This window comes from Netta rufina, assembly GCF_964035555.1.
Source record: "Netta rufina genome assembly, chromosome: 4".
NCBI classification, from domain to species: domain Eukaryota; kingdom Metazoa; phylum Chordata; class Aves; order Anseriformes; family Anatidae; genus Netta; species Netta rufina.
The window spans coordinates 71,023,164-71,040,980 of NC_140127.1; positions in this window are offsets into that span (position 1 = coordinate 71,023,164).

A 17,817-nucleotide genomic window follows, 5' to 3' on the forward strand; every position below is an offset into this window, starting at 1 on the left:
TGGAGAAAGCCTTCAATACATCTTTTCAAAAGCCACCCAGAGGTATAGAGTGCAGCACCCCTCCAGCTATGGGACTTATGGCAGGAAGAGGCATTTCTGAATGGAAACCCCATGGGTTGATCTCATGCTTGCACCAATTCTTAAATGTCTTAGGGGAAAAGTAGAATGATTTACTTTGGAGCTTCTCAGCTACAGGTTGTACATGGCTCCTGATGCATAGGTACAAGTTCTGCCTAATTCATTAGCAATTTTTTGGCTCACATTTGGATGTAGCACAAAGGCAGCACGATTGCACTACACTTAATATCACGCACACCATACCTCTTTGGTGTCCTCCTGCTTGGGTGTCAGGCCAGCTGAGATGTGCCTACACATCTCTGCTCCCAAGGTAGTCGTCTCCTAAAAAAGCTCATTTAGGCCACAGAATGAAAGCTAAGAGGGGTCATGGTTGCTGTCTATAAATACAACAGGAGCAAGCACCAGGGAGGCAGTAAAGCTATTGAAGCTAAAAGACAATGTTGGCGCAGGAACAAATGGGTATGAAGGGGCCAGGAATAAATTTAGGCAAGAAATTAGAGAAAGAAGACAACCCTCTGAGAGCCTACTGTAAGATTTAGAAGAAGTAGATTTGTGCCTAAATACATGTGATGCATAAATATATATGGGTTCCCTGACATGCCCAAGATAACCTGAGTATACTTTAGACAACTCAGGTACTGCAACTCAGATCCATCCTGTAAGAACTTCTAGGCTCCATTATCTTTCACATCTTTCTTACTCATACTATATTATCGCAGCCATCCCAACTGAGAGCCAATAAACCCTTCCTACCACACCCCATATCATATGTTCCTCATATACTACATATTTAACACACAAAGTTCACTAGGGATGCTTTAATCTGACCAAATTTTTAAAAATTCCTCTCTAAAGCCAAGTCAGGGCAGATTGGTAGGTGAAAAGTCTGTGAACTTAGAATTCATATGCAGCTCTCAAGTCCTCCATACATTTAGGATAGATCCTGGGAATGCTGTTACCAAGCAGAGCACTCATGGCATGTTATGGCTCAATAAAAATCACAGGCACAGAATCATCTCGCATAAAACCCCTCAGTCTCTTCTGGCCCACTGCATTCAAGTATTTTCAGGATCTTTCTGACCATTGGAGACTCAGAAAATGTGAGAAATTAAATCAGGTATAAGAGATGTTGGATGAGGGACCTTCAGGAGAGCATCTTTTTCATGTAGCTCACCTGATTCCAAGAGATTCATGAGAGGCTCCACCACATCCACAGCTACATCAGGAGAAAAATAACTGAATTTGACTGAGAGAAATGCACTCTCACAGCTGTGCAATGATCAACTGAGCAACAGCTTGTGTGTTACAAGCTTAATATTTATTCCAAAGCCATTTTCACCTCAGATGCACTTGGTTTGCAGACTCCAGGAACATGTTCCCACTCCTCCCAAAGGAGACGAAGGCAGGGGGCATCTGAAAGTCCTCTCCACTTTGCAGGGCCTGATGACTTCTCCCCCTCACTGCACACCCTGAAGGAGAGTAGCACAAGTCCAGGAGCTAACCCCACACTTGTGAATTGAGACCATCTTCCCCTTCCAGCACACAGCTCTCGCACATTTTTGTTTCGAAATGAAACGGTGTTAAGGAGGCCTTTGGGAAATGAAACAAAAATGGCGTTTTATTTCTTTTTTTTTTTTTTCTTTCCTATCCATCACGTCTCTTCAAGACGCTGAGTCCCAGGACATCCTGGCTGACACAATCCAGAGCTGGCCCCTTCAGGCTCAAAATGAAGTCACAGCTTCAGGGTCTCCAGGCAGAAAGTTCACTGGGAGGGCCATGGGAGGGGTTTAGTTCTTCTAAGCCAAGGGTGAGGAGTTGCACAAGAAACCTGGATGCCAGTTCCAGAGGTAGGAACCAAATTCTGGCTTCTCAAAAAAGGAAATGAGACATGGGAGAGACAAGTCAATGACAAATATTTCTTCTTGTGCCTATATCGATGGTGTTTTAGCAAGATTTAGCTTAATTTGGAAGTGCTCACAGTAGTGACAAGCACAACTGAGCCGTGACATTTTACTCTGAGCAATAGATGGGGAATGCATAGATGGGACTTTGTGGAACCCATGTGATCCCTCCATGGTTTTTGTACACTATAAGTAAAGGAGCAGAGCTGGGGCACACCGCAGCTAAGCGTGCTTCTATTTCTGGAGATGTTTCTCCTCTCTATGATCACACATCACTTCCCTGCCACTGTGCAGCTCCTCTGCGGGGACCTCAGAAGGTGGATCTGCCACGTGCCCAAGCATAACTCTGGAGAGCTATTTGAAAACTCACAAGTCCCTACATTTTAATCCTGATTCAATTTCAATTTCCATGCTACACATATCTTCCAGCACAATAAGGAAAAGGGACCCACCTGACAGCAAGTCAGCCCATTTCATCCCTTCTTCAATCACGTAGGAACATGCATTCTGGAAATCACCATCGCCTTGGAAGAGCAGCCATGCATGTTGAAGACCCAATAAGTCAGGGTTTGCTTCCTATGTGAAGCTTGGCTCAGCTTTCTTCCCAACTTTCCTATATGAAATTTTAGGCTTAACACTTTCTTCTTTTTTCTTTTTTTCTGCAAACTTTACTTGTGAGCATTCATCAGCTAAAGATTGCCTCATGCTGAGCTATGAAAATCAAGGATTTTGACTTAAAATGGATTGCTGAGGTCAGGAAGTTCCTGTAGACCTCAAACTCCATAGACTTAAGTGAATTAGGCTACAACCCCTGTGTCTTTGAGCCAACGGAGACTGTCACTTCAGAAGACATTTTACAATTCGGGATGGATTTCCAGATGGTGGCTCTGACAGAAACATTACTGTGCAGCATGGGCTTTTGAAAAAAAAAAAGGTTGTTGCAGCAACATTGTGTTGTTCTATCATAATCTGTACATTGAAACAGTGCAAGAAGGGAGGAAGGATGCCTCCATGGGCCTCTCTCCTCAGTCTCTGCTCCTCAGCATCACAGGCACACCATGCTCACCTTGTTTCCTTTCAGAGCATTGTGAGCTCAAATTCATTCTTACAAATCCTCCACCATTTCCCTCCAAAACACCCTCCTCTCCCTGCTGGACAGCGGCTCCCTCTCCTCCCATGATGGGATGCAGAGGGCCACGCGCCCCAGCGCAGCCACCTGGGGGCCGGCAGCCACGCAGGGTGCCAGGGCTGCGGTTTCCAGCACAACAAAAATAACATCAAGACTATCAGCCCTATTTCAGGACCGTTCTCTCATGCAGGGCTGCCCGGCCAAGCTATTCCAGGCTGCTACTGTACTTGCTGGTGGCCGCTGCCCGCGTGTGCCCAGCATACTGTACATTCCCTTGTAAGGGCTTGCCCCATTCCCTGCTCTGCTCTGAGCTGTCGCCTGGCTGTTTGCCCCACACCTGCTGGTGGGAAGGTCCCCACAGCACCCACTCTCAAAAACCTGTTCCCGAGGCTCTCCTGGGAGCTCCCTGCTCGGCTATGATGGCTTTGAAGGAAAGGAGGCGCTCACAGGGCTGAGCTGAGATGCTGCGTCATGATGGACAAGCTCTGTGGTGCAGGGTAACACCTCTCCTGTCCTACAGCACCTCACACAGCATGGAGTTTCTTGTCAAAAAAACACTTTAGAAACCAATCCTGAATTTACTAGGTCCTCTGCGGTCAGCTAGGGTCTGGGGCTCAGAAGGAGGGAGGTGGATGTCAGACCAGGACCCGCACGGGATCTCCCTCCTTGGGTCTGCGTTGGAGGGCCTGGAGTTGGAGCTTCACTCAGGGTTTATCATTGCTGATGTCAGCGATCTTTAAACAGCAAAATCTAACTTTTATGAGGTTCCTGGAAGCATTTTTATCATCACTCAGGAGCAGGATGGCAACAGGACGTGTGGGCGATGCCTCATGCGATAGGATCCTGGGCCATGCCAAGGACAATAGGGATGAGTAATATTAATGAGAAATAGGTAAAAGCTGATGGATGTGATGCTTCCTGAGAGTCAAAACATTTCACATCTCAAGGCACTAAGGACTGGGGACAGGCTTCATCCTAACCAGATGTAATTTTTATTAGATGTCTCACAGTTCTGTGTTTTCTTTATAGCCTGTGAAGGCGATGCACTCTACGTCCAGTGTGATCCCTGAGGGACACCCACCTGCAAGCCAACAGGTTGGCTCTGAACTTTGGGGAACAGTTTGGACCTCTCTAAATTCACACCCTTAACAATGGCAGTAATAAAAACATGTATTTATTTTCCCACCTGCATTTTTGCCCGACTGAAAGTGCTGAAAACACAATGCTCAAGTTGTATTTTTGGCTGTCCTCTTCCTCACCACATTCCGTCCAAAATCTGTTGAATTCAAGCTGCTCGTTCCCTCTTCAGCTTTTTAAGGGCACATCTTCTTTAGGGGTATGCACCCAGCAAAGACATAAGGCATCTAAGAGATCAATAACAGGCACTTTTAGTGCTTAATTCAAAATCCTACAATTATTGCAGATGCCTGACATTTGTAGGGACCAGGATTCCCACTAGCAAGGTGCTACTTACTGTTTTTGGGCACCTGCTCTCTCTATATAACGCTGTGTTTTCCTTTTGTTTTAAGGCTTTTCCTTACAAGAAAATGTTGGAGCACGCCCTTTAAAAACAAGTATGATTTTTACCATGCAATGCACATCAGGCTAAAGGCCAGCACGAGCAGAGAGGGAGGCACACTGCAAACATTCCTACCCACAGCCACAACCCTCTCGAAGGACCCAAAACACATTGTGATGTTGCACATTTCTCACACCATGCACAACAGCCAGGGTGCTGTCAAATGCTCGGGTTTTGCTCAGGAAATGGATCCCTCATCAGTGGCGAGCACAGAGGCCGTGACAACTCGTGTCACCAAACGCCTGCCAAGTGCAACAGCAGCGGATGTAGCCACGCAGGGAGAGGAGACCTTGCAGCAGGAGATGCTGCCTGTTCTTTCCAGTGATCCACAATCATCTCGCACTCGTATCCGAGGAGCTGACAACGTCAATAGCTGGCGTTTAAGCATGAAATTTTACATCTAAAGAGCCCCTGCTGCTCGTTTGCTCCAGAACCTCCTTCCCAGTTGCCGTCCGCAGGGGTAAGTCAATCAGGATAGTTAAGCTTTCAAAACCTGACAGATGCTCAGCAGCTTTTTGGCAGCAGTGCCTCCCTGATGTCTCTGCAGCGCTGCTTCCCACCACGCACAACCTTCAGCTGAAAGCACCACTCAACGCTGGGCACCTACCAAAGTTCAGCAAGCAACCCCCGGCCAGCTCGCTGCTTCATCACCCTGAATTTGGATGAGCTGCTCTGCAAAATCTGGAAGCCGTTGCCTTGACCCATCAGATAAGGCTGCTGCTGGAGCCAATTTCTCAGCAACACTCCTGGCCTGCAGCTGAAGCAATTCCTGCAGTAGCCCAGCCTGATAAAACTGCTGCTAGATTCCTCCCTTCTTGGCTGAAGATTTAATTTGAGATCTAGTATCCCACTGTGCACTCCCCCAGACTTCCAAAATGTTCTCCTCCAAACAGCCTTCCCGTCTTGCACTGCCAGGCTTTGCACATCTGGAGTCCAGACTTCATTGTCACTGACCCAGGACTCACCATAGTTCTCCTCCTCCAGCTCAAAATTAAACACATGCAGTCGTCCCGATCTGAGCACAGCCCTTCTGCCAGGTGTTGTCAGCATCCCACCGCGCCAGCCCCAGCAGCTCACGTTCTCTTTTAAAACAAAGCAGACCCAGCTCGAGGCACTCACGCTGGATTTCTAGGACCCCCAAAAAAAAAACCCTCAGATGTGTCCTTAGCAATCTCTGCAGCCTTTCCACCCACGTCAGTCTGGGGATGAAATCAGGGAAAAATCTATTATCAGGCTTTTTATTTCTCCCTAAGGTGGAGAAAAACAAAAATAGATGATGGAAATGGAGCATAACCATGCCTCTGCAGAAGCACTGGTGGTCACTGGTTAACTCTCCACTGGTGGGAAGCCTCCACGGGAGAACATGTCAGTGGGTGCAATTTCTGTCCCCAGCCACGTGAGCCCATGGACCATTTGGAGTCACTGAGCGATTAGGGTCTAGCCCCAGAGGCCAGGATGTTCCCAGCACTGTAGGAAGAGTAAAAGCACACTCTATTTTGTTTTATTTATTTCTGAGGAGGAGGAGGAATTATCTATCTCCACGCCTTCCTTGTGCAGGATCCCTCCTGCTTATACATCACCATGCCCAGAGACACTGGGCAGGACCCCCTGTGCCTTTAGGCCCTTGTGCTGGCACAGGATCCACAGAGAAAAAAAGGATCCACATCATGCAGCCTCTTTGCTCTGACACAGAAACTTTCCCCTGCTCCAAATTCTGCTGTGCAAGCAGGTCTGGATTTGTCTGCAGCTTCTGGTGACTTTCAGGGTATCCTTGGAAACATTCAGGAGAATTTCTGGTGAATTAAGCTCCTCCTGTTGGCTCAGCAAGATGAAGCCCTTCACTTCTGGAGCTTGGTCCCTCCATGCACCCAGTTTACCCAAGTGAAGGAAGGCTCTAGGTGTAACTTTTCCTGCTCCTGCTTGAGGAGAACAACTTCTGCTCTGCATCATCAGGCATAAATCAGCAATAATATTGCCCATGGGGAAGAATCTGGTGCAAATACAGACTGGACAGACAGTTTGCTTTTCTGCAAGAGCAACAGGCACTGTGAGGGGGTGAGGCAGCCCTCAGAGAAATGGGCCAGGACCAGCTACCATGAGCTCAATGCTACCAAGGCAAAGAGAAAAGCACAGAGAGCCCTCAGTCCCTCCTTCCACAGCTCCTTCCTCTGGCATTGCCTCGCCTGACCATTGCTGGATTAAAAATAAAACATTTTTTGCTCTAACCTTGAGCACAAGGGTCCCATCTGTCACTGAGGGCTCTGACGGGGCCGTGTCCTCTCCTCCTAACAGGCACCCCGAGCATCTCAGCGCGTCTGATGCTGACAAGATGGGCTTTAACTCTGCAGAGCTTTTGGGTGCCAGAACGACAGTGCTGAAGCATGACATCTGCTGCCGGAATGGGCGCGTGTTCAACGCTGACTCAAGAGACGAGAATGCCCCTTAGTGAGCCTCCAAGACTCGTTTCCCAACAACCCGAAGCTTCTGGAGGTCTCCCATATAAATCCCCGGGCCCAGTGCTGCACGGCTTCCGAGACCTCACAAGAACGGTACAAGGAGGATGATGAACTATTTGGGGCAACCCAGGAGATAATCAGTTTAGAGAAAGACCCTGATTTCCCACGTGGATGTGTTATCTGAGCTGTCCTGCTTCAAGTTTCACCCTTTGGTGGGTTGGGGTTGTGTGCGTTTTTTTCTGTGTAAGGCTTTGAGCAAGGGGGTCTGAGGCCAGCAGGGAAAGGAAAGGGAGGAAGAGGTGGCTAGGAAAGGAAAAAGGCAATTATTACCCTCGCACGTTTTTGGGAGGCAGTTTTCTTCTGCCATCACCTCCCAAGTGATCAGGCAAAATCCTACAGTCAGAACAAGCCTCCACAAACCCCAAACCCACCGCATTCACTCCAAATAAATTATGTCAGAGACAAATCCTCCCTGACCAAGAATTGTGCAAGACTTAGCATCCTGCAGAGACCTCTTTAACCCACCCCAGTCCTACCAGAGACCCACAGCGAGCTCGGATTTTACGGGCTGGAGCCTCCGGCACCATCCCCGTCAGCTGGGGAAACGGGAGATCGAGCCTTGATCCTGCCAGCTCCCGAGCAGCCCAGCAAAGCAGCTAAGTATGCGGCTTATGATGCAGCTTAACTGGCTCGGCATCCCTGGCCGAAGCAAAATAGAGCAAACCAGCGCTTGGCTGTGCCGTGCGGGCGTCTGTCCGTCCGTCTGTCTGTCACTGCCCTCTGCCGGGGGAGCTACGAGGCTTCGGGACCGAGTGGGACACGGGTGGGTGCTGAGCGTGAAGAGGGGAGGATGCAAACCTGGCCCTGATGCCAGGGAAGCCCCGGTCCTTGCACCCCATAAAGATGAAATGCAAAGCGGAGCAGCCAGCAGTGCCGTGGTGCACCGGTGCACAGAGCCTGCACAGCCAACACAGACACCTGTGAATTATACACACTGAAAAAATCACTATTAACTTGCTTTGAGCCCAATAAAATAGTGGATCTGTTTCACACACAGGTTTTTGTAATGCCGATGGCATGCTCAGATGGGATTCGGCGTGTGTATGTGAGCGCTGCCGTCAGCAAGGGGGCAGGCTGGGGTGGTGGAGGTGCACTTAGGAGGCACCCAGGAAACAAAAGGTGCCTCCTAAGAGGGAGGACAAGATAAACACAAAGTGGCTGATAAAAAGGCAGAGCTTCCCCCCAAAATGTGAGGCAGATGGCTGGCAAAACAAAGAAAACGAGTTACGCAGCATCAGGAGCGGAGGAGACTGCCCACTAGCAAGAAACCTGTTGAAAATTTAATGAAGTTTAATTTTACAGTTCGAAAACCGGTCTGATGTGCCAGCCTTCTAAATACTCCCATCAGAGTCGTCTCTAACTCCACCATGGATGCACAGATGGGTGGATGGACTCACTTGTAAGACGGGGCTCAGTGGCTGATGGTCAGCACTGTTTCACTCCATCCCAAGTTGTTTAGGTACCGACTGCCTTCTTCCCTCTTCCCAGGGCAAAGGGATGACTCCAGGACCTAGGCAGAGGATGGCAGCTGTGAGTTTTGCTCCTCTCACCACTCTCCTGTGTTGTCTGCAGATCCCTCCTGCCCCCTTTGATGGCTCTATTTGTAACGGGGACACAGCTATGGTGGCCATCCGAGGGACTTGTCTGTCTGGGAGAGCTGGGGCATTTTTCAGGAGCATCTCACAGCGCTTCAGCTGGTCTACGGACACTGCAAATGGAAATTTCAGTCACAGCAAAGAAAATACAGCACATACTGCATCAGAGCCGTGCTTCCTCCAGCATGGGAAGGAGCAAGAGGACAACAGGGAAGCAGATGTAAGGGAATGTCTTGCCCATGGGGTTATCCAGAGAATAGTTACAGCCTGAAAGCACTATCCAGATCCAGACCTGCTCCAAAACTTGCTAGCATAATCCCTTACAGGTCTGGACTGATGCAATCCATAGCAATATCCTTCCTCCTTTTTGAATTGTGCTAAGTGCCTGGATTTGGTAACCCTCTGCAGCAACACCCTCCAGAAAGCGATTGCACATTCCATGAGAACACTGCCCCTTCAATGAGGTGTGTAGCATAAAAATAAAAATGCAACACGGTCACATAAACCAGGGGGAGATGCTTACTTTGGGGGGTGCAGCAGCAGTTAGCTCGTCTCAGGGAGGAAATCCTTGATGCTGAGGCCAGGTCATCATCTGGGATTTTTCCTGAGCTCTGCACTTCTCTAACCCCAGGGCCTAGGAAGAACCATAATTGATAAAGAAGTGAAAGCTGCAGCTTCTTAGCTCCTCATCCTTCCTTGTCATCTGGAAGGAGGCTATTGTAGTGCCAAGATCCAGGATCTAAAGGCCACAGAGCTGGGTGACAATCAATGGAAAGTATATCCAAAGGTGTGAAGGAAAAGGGACACATTTGCACAGGGAAATCTGGCATGGGTAGAAGCAGCAAACGAGACAGAGAATAAGGTTTCCTCTCACTCGGGGGGAAAAAACACACGAGCTCTCCCAGGAACTTTTATGGGCTGAGGTCTTGCAGCCAAACCTGGGATCTCCTGGCTGCTGCTGAGTACTTTATGAGGTTCCCCCCCCAACACGGGCGCTGAAGTAGCCTGTTCCGTGCACTCTGCTTGTCACTTTTGATTTATATCCCTGTCTACGGGAAGAAAACCCATAAATGAGGCATTTCAAGGAGAGTGTGACTGTCAGTAGGAGTGCCTTTTTCACATCGGTTTGAAAAGGCTTTGAAGGAGCAGCAGCTCAAGCTGCAAAGTCACAGCAGCAAGAGCATCCAAGCACTTCTGCAAATACAATGTGAAGGGCACCAGAAGGTGAGAGTGGTCCTTCCAGCCCAACCTGCTGATGAGGCTGGCTGTGTTTCCTGACCCCCAATGCAATCCCCTGCTCATCCCTAGCAAGGAATCCATCAAATCTACCTGTTCCCCTTTGTGAAAACAAATCTCCTACCTGTAAAGGCTCCCTGGTGTAATTTCAAGCCTACCCTTTCCAAACAAAATGAAAAAAAAAAAAAAAAAAAATCCTGGACCATGCTTCTAGATCTCTAAAGTCCCTCCTAAAATTGTACCTGAAAAAAAAAATAAGAGTTAGAAGCTCAGTGAGCAGCACAGTTGAGCAAGCCTGGATTCCCAGCCCCTACTGCAGCCAGAGCCAGCTGGCCAAAACAGGGTAGGAAATGACCTACCCTTCTCTTCCCCCGTCCAGGCACAGGTTTTTACATTGTTTATGAACTTGTAATCCCTTTCACAGCTCTCCCCATCTGTAACGTTTGTTTGGAATTGGCCAGGAGCTACTTGCGGGGCCAACAGGCAGAGGTCAGGCTGCAGAGCCTTTGTTCCTTCAAGAAAAAAAAAAAAAAAGAAAAAAAAAAAAAAAAAGATTCTTCAAAAAATCTTTGTTCCTGCTGAAGAAGAAAGAAAAGGGGGGAAAACACACAAGCAAGAAATATTTGTCATTCAAAGCAGCAGCAGCTTGTGCAAGAACCAAGGGGAAGCCAGGCGCAGGCCTCGTCCCCTCTTACCCATCTCAAATGTCCTCGCAGTGAGATGGGGACCATGCAAAAGCAAAATTCGACCTGATAAAAGCTCCCTCCATCCCAAAGGCTCTTGGGGATAGCCAGGGGTGCTGCACAACAAAACCCCACATGTCCTTACTGCCTTCCCTGCAGGCTGGCAGCACGAGGGATGGCCGCAGGCTTTGGGGCACACCACTGGCTTGGGGTTTCAGCTGCTGTTAGCTCCCCTCTTCCTTTCATCCAGCCCTTTGATGAGATGAATTGGGCAACGTTTACTTCTCGTCAAGCCAGAACAACCCTCTGCAGGTGTGTGTGCTGCACTCAGCATTTCCAGTCCTGACGCCTCACAACGTGCTTCCTCACGACGTGCTCCTGGCTCCCACATTTCGGGGCAGCATCACGCTGGGATCACTCTGATCTCCGTCAGAAGACCAAAAGCCTCACAGGGACGTGTTTTATTTGGAGCTCTGCATGTTGACGGCTGCCATCTGCTGGGCCCAACATCAGGATCTCCTCACGGGTACCTCAGGAGGTTGCTGTGCTACCAGGTGTGATCGTTTTATGGCATATATTTTTCGGGGGCCACAGAGAGAAATGACAGCAAAACCCTGCTCTGGGAAGAGCTGTTTGGAGGGAGAAGGGTGGGAATCCAGGCTGCAGAAGTGAATTGTTCATGGGGAACTGTATTAAACTGGCAACTAACCCTGGCCTGCCTATCTATGCTCAGGAATCAGCTTTGGGTTAAAAGGGTGAGACCACCAAGCAATGCCAGCTGGAGCAAGGGCACAAAAGGTGTCGTTGCACTGCTGTTACCAGCCAAAAACTAGTTCATAATCGAGTGTGGGAGAGAGACCCGACTGTCATAAGTGCTAGAGCAGGGACAGGCAACATCCCCTAGGAGCTTACAGCACAGCAAGCTCATGAGATGCCAAGAAGGAATAACATGGGGTCCCGCTTCCAAGTGTGTCCCAAAACAAACCCAGGAGTGGTATGCACATAATCCCTTTATAGCGAAGGACTGGGCTGAGGGTCAGAGATAAGCAGCTTGGGAAAAACGCTTGAGTTTTGCAGTCCCATGCTTCAACCAACTATGTTTTAACTCTCTTCTCTCCCATATTAAATGGGGAAATAAGACAGCAATCAGAAAATTTGAGGTAGTGGAAAAGCAGTGGTTCTTCCAACACAAGCAAGAGATTCTCCAGGGACATCGGATGGGGCAGTCGCTATCAACCCATCCTTATTTCTGGTGAGTTTGCACAATGTGGAACCTGCTTTTGTGCCCAGACCTCCTCCCCTCAGGTGACATTCCTAAACCAACACAAGACAAAGAGAAATCCAAGCCCTGGTGCTCGAACATACCTGGAGATGGATCTGCAGTGAAATACCGGCCTCTGCAAGCTGATAAACTGCATTCTCCAAGGCTGGGAATTTTAGAGCAGGTTAGGGCTCTAAAATTTAGGGCTCTAATTTTGGTCAGGGTGGGGTTTGACACATAGATCCGTCTGATTCAGGAGTCTGTTACTCCCTCCTCTCTGCCCCTACCATCCTCATTTAGCTACAGGGGAGATCCTGTCCCCAGCTTTATGGCTGTGTTTTGTTTTTTCACAGCACATTGTGTAAGCAGAGCTGAAAATCCTTGAGGAGGAAGGGTGAGTAACTGCAAGCTCAGCATCAGCACATAATATCATGCTTCGAGCTGAAAGGGCAGAGAGAGGAGGGCTGGAAAGGACGCTCCCTCCTTCCCCACAGGGCACCTAAACCCATGCCCACAGTGGGATCAGCTACAGCTGAAGCCATCCCTTCTGGAACTGCTCCCACTCCTGTTGAGGAATTTGAGGATGAAGACCTCATGGCCGCCCTGCACAAGCCAGGCCAACCCTTCTCTAATCTCACGTTAGAAAAAAATCTACTTGAGATGAACCTGAATGCCCCAGGATGCTGTTTGTGTCTGGGGTGATGCAGAAGGAAGAAAGGAATTACTGCCCCTCTCACTGACCTTCTGGTCTTCTCAGGACCCACTGGTCTGTGTTTGCTCATGTACCCATGCTTTTGGGTGTCTCAGAGTTTTGGTTGCCCTCCAAGTCCCTCTGGTGGGATGGAGAGGCCTGGTTTGGGCACAACACTTTCTGTCCTGCAACACCATACCTGTGGGAAGCCACCATGTGCAGGAGTGTTTTACTGCTCTATAAAGTCCCCTCCAGTACAGCTGCCCATGTAGATAAACCTCAGCTTGTCTCAGGTCCAGAGGATTCCTGCTCTTCACAGATCTCTGGGAATTGTGAACAACTGCCTGAATGTCCATGGAGGCTGCAGGAGGGGGCATCAGCGGTCCTGCGTACATTTCCACAGCCAGAGAAATGAAGATCTGTCATAAAACTGCTGTCTCTCATGAATTCTTCCACTTATAGAATCATTAAGGTTGGAAAAGACCTCCAGGATCTCCTGGTCCAACCACCCCCCGACCACCACTGTCACCACCAAACCATGTCCCCAAGCACCAGGCCCAACCTTGCCTTGAAAACCCCAGGGACGGTGACGCCACCACCTCCCTGGGCAACCCGTCCCAACACCTGACTGCTCCTTCTGACAGAAATGTCTCCTCATTTCCAACCTGAACCTTCCCTGGCACAACTTGAGGCCATTCCCTCTGGTCCTATCACAGTGACCTGCGAGAAGAGGCCGACCCCCAGCTCCCCACACCTTTCTGGCAATTGCAGAGAGCAATGGGGTCTCCCCTGAGCCTCCTCTTCTCCAGACCGAACACCCCCAGTTCCCTCAGCCACTCCTCACAGGACTTGTGCTCCAGGCCCTTCACCAGCTCCTTAACCCTTCTCTGGACACGCTCCAGGGTCTCGATGTCCTTCTGGTACTGAGGGGCCCAAAGCTGAGCACAGCGCTGAGGTGCAGCGTCACCAGAGCCGAGCACAGGGGGATGAGCACCCCCAGGTCCTGCTGGCTGCACTATTCCTGATACAGGCCAGGATGCCGCTGGCCTTCTCATCCAAATCATCATGCTGGAAGGGAAAAAAAAAATACATAGGAAATGACATCAAACCCCACTGCCCCGTGAATGGTAGGAGAACAGCCTCCAGCCCTCCTTTTTTCCTCAGGCAAAGCAGACAAGGAGCTCGTCTAGGTCCCCAACCAAACACCAGGACTTCCCCAGAGATTTTCCACTGTGAACTCAAACCCCACACCTCCACCAAACCACCCGTGAAATCCTCCCAGCACCACCTCTGCCTCCTTCTGCATGTCACAGGGAAGAATTCCCTCGCCACCCACAGCTTCGAGTCCGAGGAAAGGGGATTTAGAAATACTGTTAGGTACAGGCTTTGCTGTGTTTAATCCTATGCAGATGAAAAACTGAGCATACAATAAATAAATAAATAAATAAATAAATAAATTGTAAATAAATAAATAAATAAAATGATTTAAAAGGCACTTTTGCTGTTCTGGTAGCCCACTAGCCAGGGATTAGGGTGCCATGTGCCATGTCTGCTCACAGCCTATTTAACAGCTGCTGGCTCATCAATAGCTGCTTGTAATTAACACTCAGCGACGGGATGTGAGTCCTTATTTCCAGCTCCGCTTGCTCACGGAGCGAGGAAAACGGCTCATCCCTGCAGCCTTCACTTCAGGGTTGACTTCTGGCACCCAGCACAGGCGTGTTGCATTAGCGGTGAAGGATTTTTGGGGGTTTTGACCCTTTCTAGCGGTGCAGTGTAGCTGGAGGAAGGGCTGGTCCAAGCCTGTGCACATCCCGGCTGGCAGCAGGGCTCTCTCCGAGCACTAGATGGGGCTACGAGCCCGCTTCTCATCTCCAACCCTCTGCAAATCAGAAATGCTGCCCTCAGGCTCAGCCCTCCCAGGGCTGCTGTAGGGCTTGGGGTCATCTCTGTGGACCCAGGTGTTTCAAAGCACCGAAATTCCTAACCCAGCCTGAGCGTGAGCCACTACACGGCTCGTGACCATCTCATGGGGTGTTCAAGGTTGGACATGGGTTAGTGGGTGATGGTGGTGGTAGGGGGTGGTTGGACCAGATGATCCTGGAGGGCTTTTCCAACCTTAATGGTGCTATGGCAGAAGAAGCAGTGAAACTCCATAAGCATCTGCCTGAGCCACTGCCATCCATCCATCCATCCACCCATCCACCCAGAGCAGCAGCCAGGCCCAGGGACACACCAGGATGAATTACTGGCTGATAACACGAGGGACAGTCCCCTCAGAGGGAAAAGTAAGGTTAGAAATCAAGGAGGATAAATTCAGACCAGAGAAATAGTCACAGGGTTCAGAGACTCGTGACCTCGTGGAGGAAAACCCCTTGGGGTTTTGAAATAAGCTGCAACCTGTCCTAGTTAGCTGCCTCTATGAACAGGAAAGAACCTGCTTAAAAATAACCCCCCTTCACCCAGGCCTGAAACCAAACCTGCTCGTGGTAATCTCGATACCGTTGGCACAAACCAGCCCTTCTTTCCAGACTTTGCATAGCAGGATAGGCGATAAGTTACCACTCCAACATGCAAACTTCTCTCCCAGATAGAGCAGCACAGAGAGGTCCCGAAGCTGCTCTGGACCCAGATCCTGCTCTTCCCTCATGGGTAAAAAGAGGTGAGCACCCAAAAATTGACAGCACCCTCACCAGCATCCGCAGTCCTCTGCAGAAGAGCTGCTGCGCCTGGCAAAGACGGCAGGGAGACACCGCAACCCCACGGGGCATCTGGGGCCAGGGAGAGGAAAATAGCAGGGGAAAATAAAAATAAAAATAAGGAAGAATTTTTTAAAAAGGGCCAGAGGAGGTAGAACTGATGACAACATGCAGGGAAAAGCTGGAAGCAACAGCCCAGCTCTTGCAGAGAGAAGAACCCCTCTGCAGTCGGTCTGTGGGATCTGCCCAGGTCCTCGCATCCCTTCCCCAGCTCACACCGTGGTGGTGGGGAGGAAAGGGCTGCAGCCCCTGCGAGGTGTGCTGCGTGCCTGGTTTAGCTGGGATCGGGCAGAACCAGGCTGGAGAAAAGGAGAGGCTCGCAGGGAGCCTTGTTTCATGCTCCCCTCATACCCTGCCATTGCTTACATACTCTGGCTTCCATACTCAAGGCTTCCTTGGGCTATAGCAAATACATTTATGCACAGCAGGAGAGGGAAGCAAGGGGCTAGGGAAACTACCCGCTGTCTGCTTTCTAGCTTTCCTTGTACAGGAAGATTAAAAGGGTTTTTTTTCCTGCAACTCACCCATCACCTTCCTGCTGGCCCCTCACGAGTGGCTTGAGCGCCTGGCCGCATACCGAGGGTGCTGAGCTCTGGGGACAGAAGAAAGGAGTAGGAGCAGCTGCACTGAACAGAAAGGCTTTGTTCTCCACAAAGGCGTAAGTCAGGGGTCAGAAACAAGTTGATTTTGGCCTGAGCACAAGAGAAGCAGGGAGGGAAAATGAATGAAGCAGGCAGATGATCCTGGGCAGGAGCGCGGCACCTCAGCAGAGAAGCTGCTCCAGTTCCAGGAGGGTCACAGGCTGGAACGAGCAAGGTGGCAGGGTTTTGGTTAAGATTATTTATTTTTTGTTAACTTATGAAGAGGTGAAGCACAAGTGCTTGGGCGAGCAGAAAAAGGCCAGCCAGCTGGAACAGGCAGGCACCTGGTGAGCTTAGCAAAACCTCAGGGCGCTGCATCTCTGCTCTCCCACCTCAAAACTCAGTCCGGGCAAATCCAGGCCTTGCATTATCAATATAAACCACAAAAGTTGTCATAACACTGCTGATTTAATGCTCGAGCAGCTCGACCGTCAGAGCTGTCACTGGTGTTGTGACCTTGCAGGTCACTCACACATGGTAAAGCTTCAACTCCAGCTCCTGAGGCTCATACCAGGTCTGCAGCAGCAGATCTGTTTTTGCTTGAAGGCTTTTTTTTTCTTTTTTTAAATTAAAAAAAGAATGCGAGTCACGTTGCTCTGAGCACGTAGGTACAGCATGCTTCACCCAGCAAGGTGCAAGGAATGAAGGTGGAGTTTGAGCAGCAGGATTCCCATGCCGCAGGAATGCGGTGGGTCCCTTAGGGGCGATAGTGGGAGCAGCACGGAGCCAGGAGCTGTTGCTGATCCTCCCCAGGAAGGAAGGGAGGTTCCTACATAACACACACAGCCTGGGGACTTGGGGTCAGGCAGGAGGAGCACCCACCTTGCATCCCGCAGCTGGAGACACGCTGAGATGTAGGCGAGCATTGATTACCTGAGCTCGTGATCCACACCACCCGTGGGGCTGTGGGTGGCTGCTTCAGCCCCTGCTTGCAGGAACATTTAAGTCAAAATAAAATAGCTGAGGAGGTAGAGAACGCGAGGATCTACTTTTAGCAAGAAAAGTGCTTTTTTTTGTGCCCTCCGCCCTGAGGGAAGTTGAGGAGCCCATCTTCCAACGCCCCGTGAGACATGGGGCAAAGCTGATGACAGACTGCTCCAACCTGTTGCAACCAGGACATTCCTACGCAGCCCAAAACCACCCCTTCCAGCACTACCCCACACTGCAGACAAGTGGCTTGCTCTCCTCGTGTACCTCTGGCATGTTTGTGGTATCATAAGAAAAGAATTGTGACCTTACCCACGGTACTTTTCCAACGTGGCATCGTTTTATCTCCAGCTCCAGATAAACTGCCTGGGCGCAGGATTCATAAAGACTTGAAAGACGGCACCGTAAATTCGCACTTGGCAATTCAAAGCTCCCAGTGTTTGTTTGAACAAACAGGACCCAGCCAAAATAAGCAAGCTGCTCATCTCTTTTGCCATTCTCTAAAGAGCCATACAATTCGGGAAAAAAAAAATAATAATAAAAGGAAAGAAAAAAAGCTTCACAAGTTTTAAAAATCCTCCAAATGCTTTCAGAAGTGTTTAGTCCTGGTGTGAGAATTTCTATTTATCTCACCTGAAGGTGACAACTGAAGTATAAGAGATTATGCAAGTACTCACAACCACTCTAGAGCGGAAGGAGAAGAAAGTTGAAGCTGTTTAAAACACACACAGTCACATCCCTGCACAGGAACCAGGAAAAAAAATCAGCCTCATCACAGGTCAGACAAACACACGACTGATTCCTCCTAGGACAGTTACCAA